Raw genomic sequence first — 15,216 nt, 5'->3', positions numbered from 1 at the left:
ATTTTGGATCCAGTTGTTATTTGAAAGCAGGATATTTAAACTAGAAAGTTTGTCAAGAAAGAAAAGTTGTGGGCGGGGCGGACGGGGCCGTTGTCCGGTCCGGCTATGAAAACACGGACAAAAATTCAGAATTACACATCCTGATCCTGCGATGTGTGGCATTTTCTATGTAAGGAAGGTTAATATTTTGCTTAATTAGCTGGGAACAAGTGGGTTCGCACCCATTGAAAAAAGTAACAAACAATGGCTATATCGAGTAAAGAGGGAAAATCGTGTAGAATCATGACGTAATCTATCAAGTATCTATTCACTAAAAATGTTAAATCACTTGAAGTTTAGATAATTGCGTAAGTAAGAAAAGCTTAATTCATCAACAATGTCCAAAGTGTCAACGTGTTTAATTGGTTATAAAATTACTAAAATCATGTAATCTAGTGTAAAGTAGCCTATAAAAACTTAAATGCGTGTGCATCAGCCTCATTAAAAAAAATAGTAAAGTTTGAATTCATTAATAAACTTTTTCTTTTAAGAAATACTTTGATAGTGTTTGGATAAAGGTTTTATGGTTTGAAAAAAAGAAAATAAGAAGTCAAAATTTATGACTTATGACTTATAAAAAGTTAATAAGTAATAAGTTAAAAGGAATCCCAAACACCTCTTTATCAGAAAAGGGAAAAGCTTCTATCACAAACAATTTGCACACGAAAGTTTGAAATTGGTTTAAAATAAAAACAAGACATTCGTTGAACTCCAAGACACGACTTTAATGTGATTATTGGATAAATGTTCATAATAACAATACAATCACTACTAAAGTAACATGAATAACTTCTTAGGCGTACTATTCCTAAATAATTATCCGTAATTGTTTTATTAAAACACACATTATGATAATTTTCGAAACTTGACCATGAAAAAAAATACTAAATGGGTCGTACAATTCCTTGTTGACTTAGTTAATCATTCTTTTAGAATACTCAAAAGAGGATATTTTGAATTTTTTTTTTTTAATTTTTCCCATACTCACACTTGAGGTCAAACATTGTTCTCAAGGTTTAGGGGCTGTTTGACAACATCTGAATGGTTAAGTGCTGAAACAGTAAGAGGTCTGAACCATTAAGTGCTGGACCAGTAAGAGGTCTGAATTATTAAGAGCTTGTATAATGCTTAACCGTTCAGAAGCAAATGTCTAACCAATTCAAATTAGAAGTCTTAACCATTCAGACTCTGTATAAATCTTAACCAATCAGAGGCAAATGTTTGAACCATTCAGACATCTGCTCGTGAAACAAACAGTCTGAACAATTAAGTGCTGAACCAGTAAGAGGTCTGAACCATTAAGAGCCTTATTAAGAGATAAACAAACAACCCCTTAGTGTTTAAATGAAGGGTTAATATCTTAAACTTTTTCTCCCCATCACCACACTTGAGGTCACATTGTCCTTAATGTGTAGTATTATGGATGAGGGCTTTTCAAAACGCAAAGGATGTGACACGACTCTTCTCCCAAAATTCCACCCCGGTCAAAAATTTACAAAATACAATCCACTTATTCACTAACTCAATAATCAAACTCAAGAAAAGAAACATATGCACATACTTTTGCTCATTCTTCATGTGCTCCCCGGTCTTCCAATCCAAATGGTTGTCCCATAATGAACATAGATGTACCTACAAATCTTAATACTCGTGTAGAAGCAAACTTCTCACAAAAAATCAATTCTCATTAGTTAATCCATTTTTTTTTTACCATTTTTACGAAAGATTTACCAAGTCATTCGTTTTTCGGTAAAGCGACACTGACATGAGATATCAAATCAACCGGTTTAGGTAATTTGTTTTGCCATTTTTCGGTGCTTAAATCCTTCAAACATTCTACATGAGCAGGATCCTTTTTTATGGCATAAAGTAATGGTAAATTGATTTTTGCTTGTTTAAAATTTTCCCACCTCCCGTCCTATGGTGGGTTTCGTTTTTTCAACGTTGATGCCTTAATTGGTTCTAGTAGATCCAAAGGATATGGGATGGTATTAACCTCCATACCCATATCATTGGCCCTAGCATGCAATTCATATCACACACCGACCCGCAACGGAATGGTACGACATATTTAAAATATGTCCATTTAAATTGTCATATAACATATAATAATCAAAATTGTTCATACATTGTTCAAGAGCAAAACATATCATAAGTTTTCAATTTAATTTTATAAGGCCCATGCTATGTGTCTTCATCACTTGTTTATCGACCTTGAATACCTGCACCACGTTAGAAAAATATATTTTTGGGTCAACAAATATATTGGTGAGCAATTTCCACGTTTTATAGAAAATAGTTTTATATTTATTTTTAAAAAATATTTTTAACATACACTTCAAGGTTTATATGAAAACTAGTAATATTCTTCCGCACGTTGCGCGGAAATTTCAGTCGGTATCGGTTCAGCTCATAACGTTATTAATACGGTATCTACACTCGGTATGATAACAAAAAAAGAAAACTGAAAAACAAAATCTTAATATGCTGAAAAAGGGGTCGAAATTTCATCCCAAAATAAGCCATAACATGCATTAACTTAAATTGTAACGTCTGCTTTATGAATTCAACTTGTAATGTCTGCTTCATGATTGGTAAAAATCGTCCTTGACTTCAACCTGTACTGCCTCCTTCATGACTTGTAAATATCGTTCTCAATGAATACTAAAAACAGTCACAAGTCAGATGCCCAAGTTGAGTAAATATAGTATTATGTAATATGTAATATGTAATGAGTCATGTAAAATATGTTATCACATAATTTACTTTTATTTCATAATGACCAATTAAAAGTTAGGGGCTGTTTGGTAGCCTCTGAATGGTCATTAAGAGACTACCTCTTAATGGAACCATTAAAAATTTTACCAATGAGAAAGTAGAAGAATGTGACATGTGATGATTTACCATTCAGAGGTTACCTCTTAGCCATTCAGACTTGAGTTTACCTCTAACCTCTTATTCATTCAAAGGTTTTAATCCATTAAGAGGTAGCATTTGAATGGTCATTAAAAGGCTACCAAACAGCCCCTTAAAATGTAATTATGAACTTTTTAGTGTATTTTTAGGAATACAGATGTAAAATCTTGCCTAAACATACTTAAATAACTTATAAATAAACATATTTTTGGTTTTCTTGTAAAATCTTGCATAAACATACTTAAATAACTTATAAATAAACATATTTTTGGTTCTGTTATATCAATACAATTAATAAATGTATTTTTATGAATAATTTTGTTTTTTAAATCAAACCGTAGAATTATTTAAATACATTTAATACAATGATTTTTCCAAGATTTTGAGACCTTTAATGCTTTGTGGCAGCATCATCATCCTCTGCTATCTTCATATGAAAAACACCATTACTACTCACCACCTACACTTTTGATACTTTCTGCAAATTAAAAATCACCATCATCAACTTCGTATCTGAAGATCAAAAACCAGAAATCAAAAACTCAAAATTGTTTGGTACTTTATTTCTTAAAAAAAGTACATAAAGATAAAACCCACACAATCGTCACTTTCTCTCTCTCTCCCTCTACAAATCAACACCTGTCTTCGTAGTAGCTTTCTAAGCAATTTACAGCGGTTGTTTTGGTTCACCGGTAATGTCTTTCATCATTACCACTATTCTCTTCCGCAAAGATAGTACCTAATGCATAGGAAGTTGTATTTTAGGAAGCAACCAACAGCTGAAATAAAGTCTATGGTTCGTAAAAAATCAACAAATGAGGGTGGTACATAAAGAAATCCACCCACGCCGGCTACAACCACCGCAACATCATTAGCCGTCCTGCAGACCACCGCTATTACTGTTCAATTGTTCATCACCAAAACCAGGAGTACATGGCCGACTCCTCTTCCGGCTTCCTTTCACTCTACTCTACTCTATCTTCTCTATCTCTATCTTCTGTGTTATCTCCTTCTCTCCATTTATTTTAACAACAACAGCTGGCATCCTCTCTCTGTTTCAACCACATTAGCTGACACCTGAAGAAAGGAAATTCCTAAAGTGCCCCTTGACACTGTAGATAACAATCGACGCAAAATGTTATTATGTATAATGGTCTCATATCAACAACATAGCCAACATATCAATAGGGTAATGCTAGACAAAAAACACTCAAATTCTTAGAAAACTCTCGAAACCCAAATCTCCCCCCATTTTTATTCAACCTCCCGACATTTTTTTTTTTGAAAAAAATTACACATGTAATATACATGTTTTAGAGTGTTTTGGGCCAAAAAAAACAAAAAAGCGCCGAAGGGATTTTTTTAAAAAAAATAAACAAAATTCAGTGCCTAACATGTGTTAGACAAAAATGCTGAAAGTTGCTGAAATTTTTTATTTTTTTTTTAAATTATCCCTTCGGCGCTTTTTTGATTTTTTTGGCCTAAAACTCTTAAAAACATGTATATTACATGTGTTATTTTTTTCAAAAAAAAAAATGTCGGGAGGTTGGGTTTTCTAGGGTTTTTTATATAGATAGGGTTTTCTATCTAGCCCTACCCAATATCAATATATCCATATATACCAAACGAGAATACACAATTAATTATCAACACAAACACCTATATAAGACTCATGACAATAGCATGCATTAGTCTCAAGCCCTGGAGAGCGAGTCTAATACTGGTGGCGATACTAGGCTACAACCCATTGGCGTGGAGAACCTAGTCAGCCGTGGATCCCTAAGACAAAATAATATGCAATAGACTTGACATCAGATATGCATAAGAAATAAAAGTGACGTCAAAGAATAAACCCTAAACGACAACTACGCCAAAGATAACGAATAAATATCAAAATATAACGTGTAAGTCGTATGTACTTTCTAATATTTTGTTTTGTTACTTTTAAAATTACAAAAATAAATAAAATTATGAATTATATGTTGTTTTCGTTGTGTATTTAGTTTTTGTATTTTAAAAATCTAAATAAAATGTATCTGTATCGTAATTACATAAATTTTTGTTTTATTGTTTATAAAATCCCAAATAAATAAGAGATGATTTTTTATCAACTTTATATATTTAGTTTTTAATTCTTGTTATATATATTTAGTTTTTAATTCATGAAGAAAAAACATTTTTTTACCAATCGTTTTATAATATGGTTTTGAACATGAACCAATCCCAAACCAATGCAATGCGATGAGGGTTTTCCAGCACTTCAAATTGGTTCCTCTCTTGACCCGGCTCTGCCTCAAATCTCAATTGACCGAAACCTAAATCGATTCCAACATGAACTGATATAGAGTTTGAAACCATCATGCACACCATTATATTATATATAGATATAAGAGTTAATTACACCATTAGTCTTTGTGGTTTGTGCAATGTAACAACCTCAGGTACTAATAATTAAAAGTAACAATATGAGGTTTTAACGTTTGATTTTGTAACATCCCAAGGCCTTAAGGCTAACTGTCGTTAAAAACTATCTGAGAACTTAGTATCCAACCTTGAACTCTGAAGAAACCACAGAGGCTAACCATGAAATTAACTGTTATAATATTTAAAACACAGTTTTTATTTTTCTTTTGTTATTTAATTAAAATAATAATTATTTAACTAGACAATATATTGTTTATTTATTATATATTTATTAGTGTAACGTTATATTCCATCTCTTGGTATATAGTATAAGCGAAATAGAATGCTTTTTAATTATTTATCGTATGAGTTAGTTTTTTTTTTTTTTTTTGCTTTAAAATTTCCGTTTATTAATATAACCAGAAAACTTGTTAAGTTACATCAAAACAGAAGGTAGACGGGCAACAAGCTGCGCCGCCAACCCTTTCTGAATTGCAAACCCTAACCTCCCGAACATAAACCCCTGCCCCCTTGGGGTCGAACAATTGATGTGGATAACCCGTTGAATCCTCGTCAAGAAGTTGATGGCTTCTGGCGCTAGGGAGCCAAAAGTATTAAAGGCAAAAGGGATAAAGACATATTGGTTGATGTTATTATACATGGATATATGAATCATATTTACCAATTCAACAAAAGCATACATGTTGAAACTTGGGTATGACGCTGCTGAAGTTGAAAAAATTAAGCCATTGATCCATGAGTAAACTTTAACTAAGTTTAAAAAATATATATATTCTTTTGTTCATTTTAGTTACATTAGTTTTAGCCTATTTAGTTAAATAATAAAAAAACCTTAGTTAAATAAAAAGAGAAAAAAATTATTTTTTAAATATTATAAGAGTTAATTGAGGGGTTAGTCAGTGTGGGTTCTCCAAAGTAACAAGGTTGAGTGCTAAGTTGTAAAATGATGAAAATACCCTGAGTCTTCAGTCAGTATTTAACAACTATTAGCCTTAAGGCCCTATAATGTTACAAAATCAAATGTTAAAACCTTAAACTGTTACTTTAAATTATTAGTACCTAAGGTTGTTACTTTCCACAAACCATAGGAACTAATGCTGTATTTAACTCTAGATATAATTTGCAACATATTGATGCAATGGTTGTTGTAGTGTACGCATTATGGTATCTATAGTGGTAATGATATATAGATATAATAATGGTTGTTGTAATTTATGCATAATGGTTTGTATGGTGGTGATGATATATAAATATAACTAGCATTAAACACTCCCGCGTTGCGGTGGGGGCGAACACCAGTGCCACACTACTGCCAACGACCACCAACACTACACTGAAGTTGCGGCGTGTTAATGCGAAAAAATTAAACTGAAACGTAAAACATAGAAAAGAATAACTAAGTCGATTTAGGACCCGTGCGTTACGATGAACCTGTCAAACGGGAAAAAATAGACGTGAGTTCATCGTAACGCGCATGTCCTAGATCGACTAAGTTATTCGATTCTATGTTTTAAGTTTCAATTATGATGATGTGGTTTTAAAATTGATTGGTAACAGAATCTTTATTGCTAGCAATTTTGCATAGCTATATGATGATTGTAGGGCATTTTGGTAGATTTTCACTAGTAGAAATGAATCATTTTTTACTACATTTTATTCATAGTTTCATTGTTATTAGAGAACATCTTGAAAACTACCTTTTGTGTATATGAAATTTTTTTTTGCTTAAAATAAGTTTTATTAAGATTTGTATTCTTATTATAGAGTATTGGTACTAAATATTTATGTTTGATAAAAGTTTTTTCACTAATACTACTACAAATAGTCATCTTTCATCAAATACTTTCTTCTGCACATTTTTATTCATGCGTGTATGTATATATATATATATATATATATATATATATATATTATTTTTGTAAGGTATGAGCTCGGAAGACAGCCATCAAACACCAAACTATCTGACGACACGGCTGTTAGAAGAGTCAGGGTTCGAGGTGGTAATGTTAAGTGGCGTGCATTGAGGTTAGATACAGGTAACTTCTCTTGGGGTAGTGAGTCTGTAACCCGAAAGACCTGTATTATGGATGTGGTTTACAGTGTCAGTTTATCGAAAGAAAACATCAAAATATAGTATTACAGAAACCAATGTTCATTCATTTCACTATGGTAGCGGCACTCTATGCGTTATCAAATAGAAAACCATAAAAATGAATACATTCTGTTACTGATGTTGTCCGGTACGGTACGGTACGGTAAGGTAAGGTAGCGTTACGATGTCTGTTTATGGATAGCAAAAACAAAAATTTAAGTACACATACCGAGTCGGTTCCGGTTCAGTTTGATACGATAGTAGCACCCGTCGCGAAACACGTGAAAACTCACTTATACGGTGTAAGTTTATCGAAAGAAAGAACACTTAAAACAAATACTGAAAATGATACAAATGTTGTTCAGTAGATTTCAGTTAGGTTTGGTACGATAGTGGCACAATATTCTTTGCAATAATATTTATATCACAATGTTGTAAAAAATAAACATAGAACGCAAACAAACAAACTGTATTGATATCAATTAAACAACATCATATTCGTTTTTATTGTTTTTTATCGATGTAAGGTTTTCTCTTTCTATTACTATAGCGAATGTCGCCACCGTAACGATCCAAACGAATGTCGAGTAGTTAAACAACAAATAAGAATATACATAGTATAAATGTAATTTAAGCTTTTAAAAGTGTTAAAACATGTTTTTTCGAATCACAAAACTAAATACACCAAAATGGTGATACTTTGTGTCACGACATGAAAAAACAACAAGAATTTAACAAGAAACTCATGGATTTGAGTTTAGGTTTAGGTCAGTTTCGGGTCAAGCCCGAGAACCCGTTTAGCTAAACGAGTCATGTTAGTGTCAACTCGGCGGGTTCACGAGTTGATCCGTTTAACCCATTTATTTTTTAATTTTAAAGTGTATTTAATGTCATAAATTAAATTAATTTGGTATTTTATGCCAGGATTTAAATTTAAAATATTTACTGACATAAGATTTTTTTATTAAAATACAATTACTTTTATACGTATGTATTTTTTGTTGTAAAAATGTAATTTCTAATTATGAATGTGAGAAAAAACAAAAAGTTTGGGTCAAAATTAAAGATAATCCCGTACCCAATTAACCGACCTGATGTGTTAAATGTGGGTTAATTAAAAACAACTAAAATTACCCTAATTCTAGACTCTCTAAGTTTTAAATTTATAAAACTAAGACTCTCTAAAACCCTAAACCACACGACCGGCAAGTGTACCGATCGGTGTAGTATAGCCTAAGGAAGTCCGAGTATCGAACCCAAGAGACTCTACTGATTACGCTAATGACTCTATCTAGACTTAGACTGACACGACTTAACTAATTTTTTATTCGATGGGGGGGGTTTTTCTAAAAATCCTAAGAATGCAAATAACGAACTAGATTAGCTAAATAACTAACACGAACTCGAACGAAGACTTTGACCAGTGGAGATGAAGACTACCTAGGCTAGACGCAAGCTAAACTCAGAATGGATCTCTATTCGATGATTTTGTGGTGTGGAACCGGGATCTTTGGATACTAAACCTATTAAGACACCACTAAGCCCCTCAAACACTCTCAAGGCGATTCTTATGGCACTACCTAGGCTGTTACGCTCACCGGTTTTCTAGATTTCTTTTCCGTCCTCTAGTTTCTTGAAAGTGCTTATGTAAGACGCTCTACTTTGCCGCGCGAACGTCTAAAGCAACTACGGGTTTAATCTTGGCTTAATAGACAATGGGTTGTTAATTCCTTATAACTACACCGAGACCTATTAATATCCTCGAGCCTTTCCGCGACGAGTAGCAGCACACTTGATTTTAATTAAATTACCGAATATTGTTTCTAAGGTTACTTACTCGATTTTCACCCTAAAGGATCAAAGATTTATTATGTGATATAGACACTCACCAAAACCTAAAACCCTAGCCCGACTCTATTCCGTGATAAAGACCGTCACCAAGAATCGAACGAAGCAATAAACAATAATAAAACAATCACAAGCACGCATACGCACCAAGTTAAATTCCCATAGCTTTTACAGTGCAAGAAAGATCCACAACCATGCCAAAAATCGAATAAAAATCCAAACTTTATTATGCTATTGTCATGCCTAGGTAGTTAAAGATATTTAGCCAAGAATCATAATCTTAAAAATAAAAACACAAAGTCTCAACCAAGAATTCATCGAATTAAAAACTAAGAACGAAGAAAAGAAACAATTCGGAGAAATAAAACCCGTAAAGTCTTCAAGTCAATAATAAAACAATCACAAGCACGCATACGCACCAAGTTAAATTCCCATAGCTTTTACAGTGCAAGAAAGATCCACAACCACGCCAAAAATCGAATAAAAATCCAAACTTTATTATGCTATTGTCATGCCTAGGTAGTTAAAGATATTTAGCCAAGAATCATAATCTTAAAAATAAAAACACAAAGTCTCAACCAAGAATTCATCGAATTAAAAACTAAGAACGAAGAAAAGAAACAATTCGGAGAAATAAAACCCGTAAAGTCTTCAAGTCATACGCTCCTAGCTCGACTCCAATGATTCTTGACCTTTTATTCTTGCTAAGATCCCTCTCAAACTTCGTCCAATATGCTTCTGATCGACCCCCTTTGTCTGCCGTGCGAATGATGTTTTCTCCCCCAAGAAAGTGGCGTCTTTTATTGCCGTCCAATTCTCCAAATACTTTGTGGGCTTGCGGCCCAATCTGCAAATGCCGCCTCCCCTTTCACCAATGAAGTGTTGCCGCCCCTCCTTCAATTATGTCTTTTCTCCTAATTGCCAACAATAATAGTTGTCGTCCACTTTATATAAAAATGGGCTTTGGCCCAAATAATAACCTGCGCCCCCCTCCTACTTTTTTTTCTTTAATGTGCCGCCCCCCTTATCCAATCAGGGTTGCCTCCAAAACAAACTATACTTAGAGTTCGGTCCATGTTCCAATTACCTCTAAGGCGGCCCAATCATCACTTCACGTGCGTGTATATATGTCACTTGACTGCTGTTGAATATTGATGATGTATAGTGATGTTATTATTGAGACATCAAAGTCTACGTCCACGGTCCACTAAGTCAGCCGCCCAATGGGTTCAAGCCCATTTAACATTTTTTTTAATGCAAGATATCGGCTTACCATGTGCAGTGAACTAAATTTTCACCTTTTCATAACTTTCATAATATTATGCAACAACTTCCTTTTTGTACACTATTCTTAAAAATATGGCAACCTCCCAAATAATAATTTAGAGATAGTAGGCTCTCACAGAAAATAGCTGCAAATTTACTTTGGTCATTGGCACCCTACTTTGTCCAACTGGCTGGTCATTTCCATATTACTCGTTTTCGCTCCATTTGCACCAGAACCTGCCAAAACACAAAATAATATAATACACAACTAATACTAAAAATAATAAATAAAAACTATACAAATATTATACAATTTACACGGGACAAATATGTGTATTTCACCCCACATCAAATATCCCCACACTTAACCTTTTTTCGTCCCCGAAAAAGAATTATGCAAAACGGAATCATAGTCGAGATAGTTATTCGGGACAAAAGCTTATATTTCTTATTAAAATCTGAGACTTGTGTTAGCCGCGATTGCAAGTATATTTGTCCTCTTAAACCCAACCCGGTTCCAAGCCCTTATCATGTGATTTTAGTTCAAGTGCGGTCAATCCACCTAGGGTCTCACACTAGAAATCACAGGCCCATCTAATCCCACCTCAAACTTATAGGACAAAAGGAACGATCACTGGACCAATTCCCAACCGTCTTATACCAAAACCAGGAGAGTTTATAATCAGATTTTTTTTCTTTTTCTCTTTTTTTCATATATATTTTTTTCTCCATTTTTTTTTCGTGAGTCTAGACGGTGCTTTCCCAAAACAAGAGGCAATCCGGCTGTAGAGTCGCTATCCCCAACCACAGACTACTTAGTTTCGGTACTTTTTATTATTATTTTTTCTTTTTCTTTGCTTTGCACAGTCGATTTCACACACCCTAGAGGCAATCCGGCTGTAGAGTCACTATCCCCAACCCAGACAACATAGGAATGGCTACTTTCATTTAGTTTCTAGCTCACTTTTTATTCTATTTTTTTTTTCGCATGATCACAAACTCTAACGGTTTTAACTTATAACGGTGCCCCTTATGTTATTTTTGGCGGTTTCGATTTCTCCACTTTTCCTAGATGAGAACCCACTAGTAGACCGACATTTAGGTAATTTTAAGATCAAAGGAACTCAAAACCGAACCAGGCCTACCCGCACATCCCAAACTAGACACAAGCTCAATTATTTTATTCTCATATTATTATTATTTGAACCCGAACCAAAAACCCGACTTTTCTATCATTTTCCGTTTTTTATTTTTGCAAACTTCTTATTTCAAAAGACATTTTTCTATTTTTTTAATTTTTTTGGATTTTTCAATTTTTTTAATTTTTTTTTATTTTTAATTTTTTTTTGACTCAAAACACTTCTAACTAGACACACACGATAGTTTCCCATCCCCACACTTAAACTCTACATTGCCCTCAATGTAGGATGGAAACCGACTCAAAAAGACTAAAAATAAATAAGAAATAAAAAGACAAAGGGCAAATCTGAAAGGACTTAGCTGGTTAAATTCTCGCGGATGCTCCAAAACTCTCGTCCAATCCAGCTCGATCGTATAGCATTTCATTCGCGATCGGCTTTGACACTGACTAGTACACTCGCTAAATGCCTGGAATTTGATAAGCAGCTCCAAAATCACCCGAATGGAGATTGAGTATGGGTGGTACATATTCAAACCTGCATAACAAAAACAAGCAAAAACCAAAGCAGTACCGACTCGAACAACTGACTCAAAAACTACTAACTTAGACTCAATATACAAAAACTACGAACTACCGAAAAAATACCAAATATATAAAATTACAAACTCTACAAAACCTCCCCACACTTGAATTTAATCAGGAGGTTTCTCTTTGACCTGGACCCTGTCCAACCCGTTTAATTCCACCCGAACCTCAAAAATTTTCAAAAATAAATAGGTGGAATTATAAAATATTTTAAAAATTTGAAACGGTTCAGACCACCAAAATTTAAACATACCTGGCAGAAACCGGATGCGTGGCATGTAATGAGATGAATGATCGTGCGTGAACGGCTCCATCCTCTCCATCTTGCCCCAACCTTCGATCCTCTTCCGGTTTGGATCCTTTATCTTCCTTTTCTTTGCCCTCTCCCGTGGTGTTGTTGATTTTTCAGCTTCACTTAGTACTAACACCAGGGGCCAGCTGTGGTGCTCTTCCTCTTCCACCACCACTTCTTCTTCTTTAATGTCCGTCATTGGGTTTCCTTCAAGTAAAACTTCTAAGTAAGCAAGGTCTCCCTCCGGATCAAACTCCTTTACCTCTTCATCTACCGGCAACCCATCTAGTTCTTCCTTAAATTCATTCTCCCAAGTCATCTGATCTTCATTAGATGGTTGCTCAACTTCTACCTCCTCTTCTTCTTCTCTTTCTACCTCTACTTTTTCTGCCTTACTCTCCACATATCCCCATATTGTCTCTCCTTCAGCAAGCTCGGGGAGCACTATCGCCTTATAATATGAGCTTTGAACTGTAACCCACTCATCATCATCATCATAACCCCACTGTATCTGTTGCGTCCACTCTCTACTTCTCCAACCCATTCCAACCCGAGCAGCAATCGCACAATCTTCAAACCGGTGTGATCCACCACATTCTTCACACCTTGGATCCCTTTGCCGACTGAGGTCACACTCTATATTTGGGCCTATTTGCTCGAACATTCGATCAAGTAGATCGATCATTCTTGGTAACCTTGGATCCCCGTACTCCAACTCTTTTGTTGCTCGTACACACTCCAAAATTAATTCCCTGAGCTCGAAAAAATTTGGAAACATCTCCTTAGCATTTGCGGGATACCCCTGCAAAGAATATTGCTGTGGCTGCACAAAGGGGTTAGCATAATATGGCGTAGAGGACCCCTCATATTGGGGGCATTTGTAAAGTGAGGCCCTCCACAAATTTCACACATATCTACTAGACTCAAGAAAAATAAAATAAATAAGAAAACAAAAAAAAAACACGGACAATTAGACTCCTATGACTCAATCTACAAAACACAAATAGACTCACCAGACTCACCAAGACTCACCACGAAAACACAAAACAAAAGACAAGTAGCACAGATTATGTCAATTAAGTCCAATCGAAGCCAATAAACGCAATCGCCTAGAGTCCCCGGCAACAGCGCCAAAAACTTAATGTGCTAAATGTGGGTTAATTAAAAACAACTAAAATTACCCTAATTCTAGACTCTCTAAGTTTTAAATTTATAAAACTAAGACTCTCTAAAACCCTAAACCACACGACCGGCAAGTGTACCGATCGGTGTAGTATAGCCTAAGGAAGTCCGAGTATCGAACCCAAGAGACTCTACTGATTACGCTAATGACTCTATCTAGACTTAGACTGACACGACTTAACTAATTTTTTATTCGATGGGGGGGGGGGGTTTTCTAAAAATCCTAAGAATGCAAATAACGAACTAGATTAGCTAAATAACTAACACGAACTCGAACGAAGACTTTGACCAGTGGAGATGAAGACTACCTAGGCTAGACGCAAGCTAAACTCAGAATGGATCTCTATTCGATGATTTTGTGGTGTGGAACCGGGATCTTTGGATACTAAACCTATTAAGACACCACTAAGCCCCTCAAACACTCTCAAGGCGATTCTTATGGCACTACCTAGGCTGTTACGCTCACCGGTTTTCTAGATTTCTTTTTGTACACTATTCTTAAAAATATGGCAGCCTCCCAAATAATAATTTAGAGATAGTAGGCTCGATCCACTCACAGAAAATAACTGCAAATTTACTTCGGTCACTGGCACCCTACTTTGCCCAACTGGCTGGTCATTTCCATATTACTCGTTTTCGCTCCATTTGCACCAGAACCTGCCAAAACACAAAATAATATAATACACAACTAATACTAAAAATAATAAATAAAAACTATACAAATATTATACAATTTACATGGGACAAATATGTGTATTTCACCCCACATCACGACCCCATACCCGTCCCTATTGTTTTGGGTTTTCCCATCGGTTCGAGTTTCATTGTTATCCTTAAATGGTGGTGTTCGTGTTAACCCATGAATATTTGTGTTGGGTTGGACTCGTCAACCTGTGAACACGACCTGTTTAACACCACTAGCACTTGAAATTAGAAGACTCACATCTCTTATTTTATCCCAAATGGTACTTCTTGCCATCTCAAATGCCTTAGGTGTACCCCAAAGCTTAAGGCACGCTTGATTGTGGGGCCTAGTATTAGGTGTAGAGACAATAGCAATGGTGGCTCCTGAAACCTTGTTCCACGTCTATAGCATTTCGTCCATGAGAAACCTTGATACCTATAAACCAAACATAGAAGACACACAATGATCAATGGAATTCGAACTAAATAATTGTTGTATGACGTGGTTCCAATAATCAATTATGTGGTTCCAACAATCAATTGTTGGCCAAAGAAATTAAGAAGGAATCCAGCAAGAATTTTAGAGAGAATATCTTCTTGGCCAAAGAAATAAAGAAGGAATCCAGAAAGAATTTTAGAGAGAATATCTTAGAATTTATTACATTTCATTTATACTAATCTCAACAAATCTACCACTTATATAGCCTTTGATAACTGTCGTAAGGGTCAATCAAAAACCTATTTAAA

The 15,216-nt window shown here is 34.8% G+C and overlaps 1 long non-coding RNA gene across 1 annotated transcript; it reads right to left on the bottom strand.

The window, feature by feature from the left end:
* Positions 1–2,499: 2,499 nt before the first annotated feature.
* LOC118490645 lies at positions 2,500–4,075 on the bottom strand. Its single transcript, XR_004889759.1, has 2 exons — positions 3,345–4,075; positions 2,500–2,703 (listed from the first exon to the last, which is right to left on the bottom strand). It is a non-coding gene; the product is annotated as an uncharacterized LOC118490645 (long non-coding RNA).
* Between the last annotated feature and the right edge of the window lie 11,141 nt (positions 4,076–15,216).

Source organism: Helianthus annuus, chromosome 3 (genome assembly GCF_002127325.2).
Source record: "Helianthus annuus cultivar XRQ/B chromosome 3, HanXRQr2.0-SUNRISE, whole genome shotgun sequence".
In the NCBI taxonomy this organism is placed as follows: Eukaryota; Viridiplantae; Streptophyta; class Magnoliopsida; order Asterales; family Asteraceae; genus Helianthus; species Helianthus annuus.
Note: the sequence above shows the minus strand (reverse complement) of the source record. Positions and strands in the feature narration are given on the sequence as shown.